Source organism: Lepidochelys kempii, chromosome 4 (assembly GCF_965140285.1).
Source record: "Lepidochelys kempii isolate rLepKem1 chromosome 4, rLepKem1.hap1, whole genome shotgun sequence".
NCBI lineage: Eukaryota > Metazoa > Chordata > Testudines > Cheloniidae > Lepidochelys > Lepidochelys kempii.
Window position 1 is genome coordinate 126,057,485 of NC_136383.1, and position 6,276 is coordinate 126,063,760.

Here is a 6,276-nt window from a genome sequence, read left to right on the forward strand (position 1 = left end):
CTAGGTGCAGCAACCACTCTGCTAAACCCACTTCTGCCATGTAAGTCTTGGTGTTCAGCTCCCTCTTGGTGGACAGTGCACACAGATAGGAAATTTTGCTCTGCCCAGAACAGGATAATTTCTCTCAGTAGTAGGGCTGATCACATTTTTTCCAGTTATTATGAAAACTTCATCAGACATGTTGACTGTCATGACCAGAAAAATTACTCACTTCTTGTAACTGCTGTTCTTCAAGATGTGTTGCATATGCCCATTACACTAGGTGTGTGTGTGTGTCTTGTGCAGCAGTGCTGGAGAGTTTTCCCTAGCAGTACCCATGGGGTGGCCAGACCTCTGCCCTGGCATCCCTGATGCTCCAAGCCAAGGGTATAATGGGCAGAGCCCACCCCATCCATCCTTCACTTTCTTTGTACTGGAATCTTAGATGATAGACTCCAATGCATTGGGGAAGGAGGCTGGGTCGTGCAATGGGCATATACAATTCATCTTGAAGAACAACAGTTATGAGAAGCAAATAACCGTTGTTTCTTCTTAAAGTGATTGCATATATCCATTATGCTAGGTGAATCCACAAGCTGTTTTCAGTGGAGTGGGTCTAGGAGTCTCATTGGAAGAGGGAGTGCAGGACCACTTTCCCCACATTTGCATCTTCCCTTCATGTGGTAGTAATTGTGCAATGTCTAGCAAATGTGTGGACTGATGACTATATTGCTGCTCTGCAGCTGTCCACAACAGGGATGTTTACCACAAACACCATAAAGGCTGAGGAAGCTCTGGCTGAATGTACAGACAGCTTCCTTGGGGTCATGATGCCTTTGGCCTTGTAGCACATGACAATGCAGCTGGTGATCTATTTGAAAAGCCACAGCGCTGTGGCAGGAGGTCCTCTCATTTGTTCTGTATAGGAGTCAAACAGTTGGGAAAAAACCCCAAAGGGATTTGTTCCATCCAGGAAAAAGACAGGGCTCGGCAAACATCCTAAGTATGCATCTTACCAGAGTGGTTAATCTCTGCGCCGAGGAGTACTGTATTGAGGACTTTGAGGAAGTTGAAACCATCCTCTCCTTAGGCTTTGGAGGCCGAGGGTGCTCCCAGTGCTTATGCTTCTTTGAGGATTGCCCCAGTGAGGGGAGATATTCTTCTGCTTCTGTTTGCAGGTAAGCTTGGAGGAGAACTCCCAGAAGAAGTAGTTGAGGAGTTTCCTCAACCCAACTGAGCCAGTTCTGATGCCAGATAAAGGACTGCCTCCATGAGGATGTATCTGAGATGCTCGTTTGCTCTAGTCTTGAAGCCCTGGAAGATCGGATACCTGTCCCTGATATGACCCTCAACCAAGCACTTCTACAGCAAGAGTGAGGCTCCCTCATGAGCATTTGTTTGTGACACCGGGAACACAGCTTGAAACCAGGGAACCTTGACATAGATTCCACTGGTACCAGGCTGAGCCTGGAGTCCACTGACTATTGACAAGAAAAGAAAGAAAAGGGGTCCAAGGGACCAAAACTAGTACCGCTAACAACTAGCTATAAAGGCACATTCACAAAAGGAATGATCTCAAACACAGTATACTTTGACCACTGGCAATGGATGGTAAGAAGGAACTGAAGAATGGGTGGGATGACTCTGCCTTTTATGCCCTCAGCTTCAAGCATGAGGGTCACCAGGGTGAAGGCACGGCTGCCCCTACGAGTACCACTAGGGAAAACTCTGTGGTACCAGTGCACGAGATGCACACACACCTAGTGTAATGGACATAGGCAAAGAACAAGTATGTTATCCACGGAGGGAACAATGCTCTGAGACCTCAATGAATTGCGAGTGGATGATGATCAGAATTCCCATCAGGCTCCAGGAAGATTTATATATTTGTTTCTGACACACCACTTGTTTTCCATTATGGCCATCTTCATCTTTGTTAACATTCTTCTGAAAGGAGACTTTATACCCGATACTATTCATCCTCATCCCAGGCCTATGATTGAGTTTGTTGGTAACGTGTCTGTGTTTATCCTGAATCCAAGATACTCCAGAAACCATAGCATTGTGTATGCTTCAGCTTCCTCCCTATACAGAAACCAGATTAAAATATTATCCAGGAAGAGAAGTGAATTTCTTTCTTCCCTACGGCCAATGCTATTGCTACCTTGATCCTGGAGAAGAAAGATATAAGATCAAATGGTAATGATTGAAATTTGGAAAAGAAAAAGGCTGGCATGAATGGTAAAATAGGTGTGCTTTGAAGACAAGTTTCCTATAGGAAAAAATGGTTACTAACCTTTCTGTTACTGTTGTTCTTCGAGATGTGTAGCACATGTCCATTGCAATGTAGTTTTGCGCTCGCCCCGAGCACAGCCACCAGAAAATTTTCCCTCAGGGGTATCCATTGGGTTGGCTCCAGTGCCCCCTGGAGTTGCGTGCTCATAGCACCAGTATAAAGGGTCCTACCAACTTGCAGCCCCCTCAGTTACTTCTTGCCCTACTCTGACAGAGGAGTAGGAGGGAGGGTCTTGGAATGGACACGTGCAATGCATCTTGACGAACAACAGTTATGGAAAGGTTATTAACTATTTCTTCTTCTTCGAGTGCTTGCTCATGTCCATTCCAATATAGGTGACTCCCAAGCAGTTGTACAAGCGGCGGGTTCGGAATTTATTGGCATGCTGATTGGAACACCACTCGGCTAAATCCAGTATTGTCTCTAGCCTGTTGTAATGAGACACAAAAGTGTAAACTGACAACCACGTTGCTGCTCTATAATGTCCTGGATAGGAACCTGTGCTATGAATGCTGCTGAAGATACTTGGGCCCTTGTGAAATGTGCTGCCAAGGCAGGTGGGGCAGGAACCTTTGCCAGGTCGTAGCATGTGCGGATGCAGGATATGATCCGTGATGAAATTCTCTGGGATGAGATGGTTATACCTTTCTTCCTGTCTGCAACGGCTACAAACAGCTGAGTAATTTTCAGAAATGGCTTAGTCCTTTCTATGTAGAAAGCCAGTGCACACCTGCTGTCTAGCGAGTGGAGCCTCTGCTCTTCCTTGTTGGTATGTAATTTCGGATAGACGTCCGGCAGGAAGATATTTGGGTGAATGTGGAACTATGAAACCATCTTTGGAAGGAAATCTGGATGAGGACACAATTGGACCTTGTGCTTCAAAAATACCATCTATGGTGGTTCTGAAGTGAGGGCCCAGTTCTCCGAGACCCTTCTGACAGAAGCAATGGCCAGTAGGAAGATCACCTTTCAGGACAGGTAGAGCAGAGAGCACATTACCAGCAGCTCAAATAGGGGTCCTGTCAGTTTTGATAATACCAGGTTGAAGTCGCAGGCAGGGATTGGTTGACATACCTGGGGGTGCAATGTCTCAAGGCTATTAAGAAACTGATTACAGATGCTGTTTGAAAACATGGAACAGCCATTCACCTATGAGTGAAAAGCTGAGATTGTGACCAGATAGACTAATAGGGGACACGGTTAAACCTTGTTGCGTCAAATGTAGTAAGTAGTCCAGAATGAATGGTATTGATGATTGCATAGGTGAGATACCCTTCTGTGTAGACCAGATCAAAAACCTCTTCCACTTTGCCAGGTACTTAGCTCTGGTTGACAGCCTCCTGCTCCCTAGTAGGACCTCACGGACATGCTAGCTCTGCAGGGTTCAGCCATGGAGCTTCCAGGCTGTCAGATGAAGGTACTCAAGGTTTGGGTGATGCAGGCAGCTGTGGTCCTGAGAGATCAGGTCTGGATACAGAGGTGGAAGGATTGGCATCTCCACCAAGAGGGAAACGATGATAACTGTGTCCAAATGGTGTTGTTTTGGCAAGTATACGGATGCCAGACATGTCTGGAGAGTTCTGAGTTAAAGTTTTTCATGCTGCACCACAGAGGTGCAGGAGGCCATGTGGCCCAGGAGCTTCAAACAGTTCCTCACTGTTATGATGGGGTGATCTTTGCGGCTCTCTGTAAGTATCACTATTGCTTGGAATCGTGCTTCTTGGAGGAAGGCTCTGGCTTGGACAGAGTCAAGGATAGCCCCAATAAACTCTATCTTTTGAACCGGGGAGAGGATAGACTTCTGCGCATTTATCAGCAGACCTAAATCCTGGAATGTTGCCTGGATTAACTTTATATTGGACACCACCTGGACCTTGATCCAACCTTTGACCAGCCAGTCATCGAGGTAAGGGTAGACCCGAACCCCTCATCTCCTCAGGAAGGCTGCGACAACCACATGCACTTTGTGAACACTTGAGCTGCTGACAGGCCAAACATGAGAACCGCAAATTGGTGTTGTGCATGATTTATGATGAACCTGAGGAATCTTCTGAAAAAATCAAGATATGGAAGTAAGCATCCTCCAAATCAAGGGCAAAGTACCAGTCCACCGGATCCAGGGAGGGGATGTTGGAAGTGAAGGAGACCATGCCAAACTTTAGCTTCTTCATGTATCTGTTGAGCTTTCACAAGTCCAGAATCAGTCTGAAACTGCCATTAGTTTTCGGGATTAGGAAATATCAGGAGTAAAGCCCTCAGCCCCTTAACTCTGGAGGAAACTCTTCCAGAGCTCCCACCCTTAGGAAATACTGCACCTCTTGGGCTAGAACTTGCTCCTGAGAAGGGTCCCTGAAGAGGGATGGAGAGGGAAGGTGTGGAGGGGGGAAAACTGAAGTGAAGGGTATATCCCACTGCTATCATGCTTAGCACCCAGTGGTCTGTTGTAATATGGGCCCACGCCTGATAGAAATGGGATACACAGTCTGCAAATATTGGGGAAGTTAGATCCAGTTTCCATCCTGGTACATTGTCCCCAAGTGTCCCATCAAAAGGCCTGCTTGGACACACCAGGGTGTCTGTGGGAAGCAGGCATGGACATGGATGAAGGTTAGGAAGGAGGTCTTCTCCTAAATCCCCTGCTTCTCTTCCTGTGATTGTCCTGCCAGGCAGGTGATGGAAAGAATTGAGAGGCCAGTTTAGGCTTATAATGTTTCCTTGTAGGTGCTGGTGTATAAAGTCCTACGGACTTCAAGGTAGCCCTGGAATCCTTTAGACCAATAGTTCTCAACCAGAGGTACGGGACACTCTGGGGTGGGTGGGCCTCAAGCAGGTTTCAGGGGGGCTGCCAAGCAGGGCTGGCATTAGACTTGCTGGGATCCAGGGCAGAAAGCCGAAACCACACCGCATAGGGTTGAAGCGCAGGGCCCCGAACCCCACTACCCAGGGCTGAAGCCGAAGCCTGAGCAATTTAACTTCGTGGGGCCCCCCGTGATGTGGTCTTAATGCTGCCTCCATTAGGATAAATTTCAGTCTGGTGTCTATCTTTTTGGTGCAGGCCTCAAGTCCTTACAGATCTTATAGCGCTCCTGCAGGTGAGCTTCTCCCAGGCACTTCAGGTGTTGCTCACAGGCACAGGCTTGTAGCATGAGACACAAGGTTTAAAACCTGGAGACACAGGCATGCCCTGGCAACGGGCAGAGAATAACGCTGCTAAACAGAGTTCCGCTAACCTATCGTAGAATCATAGAATATCAGGGTTGGAAGGGACCTCAGGAGATCATCTAGTCCAACCCCCTGCTCAAAGCAGGACCAATCCCCAATTAAATCATCCCAGCCAGGGCTTTGTCAAGCCTGACCTTAAAAACTTCTAAGGAAGGAGATTCTACCATCTCCCTAGGTAACGCATTCCAGTGTTTCACCACCCTCCTAGTGAAAATTTTTTTCCTAATATCCAACCTAAACCTCCCCCACTGCAACTTGAGACCATTACTCCTTGTCCTGTCATCTTCTACCACTGAGAATAGTCTAGAACCATCCTCTTTGGAACCACCTCTCAGATAGTTGAAAGCAGCTATCAAATCCCCCCTCATTCTTCTCTTACCTATCTATCTATTAACAATAACTTTACTACTATGAACAAGAGGTAACTATATATAATAAAGAGAAAAGTCCACTGAGAGTGTATTTGCAGATTGCAAGGACAAAGTAGTTCCAGCGACCGTCACGGGCAGTAAGAAGGAACTGAGGTGGCTGTGGGTCAGCAAGGCCCTTTATATTGGCACTATGAGCACGTGACTCTAGGGAGTACAGAGCCTACCCGATGGATACCATTGAGGGACAATTTTCCAGTGGCTGTATTCCTCTATATGGTGACTGGCAGGAGTCAGGATTGCAAATTGACATTTCTGTTGACTCTGAATAGCCTCGGTTTTCCATAAAGCTTCCCATTTTATCACTTGGATAGCGGGGAACTGATCTGTCTGAGTGTCTGATCCCAAGGA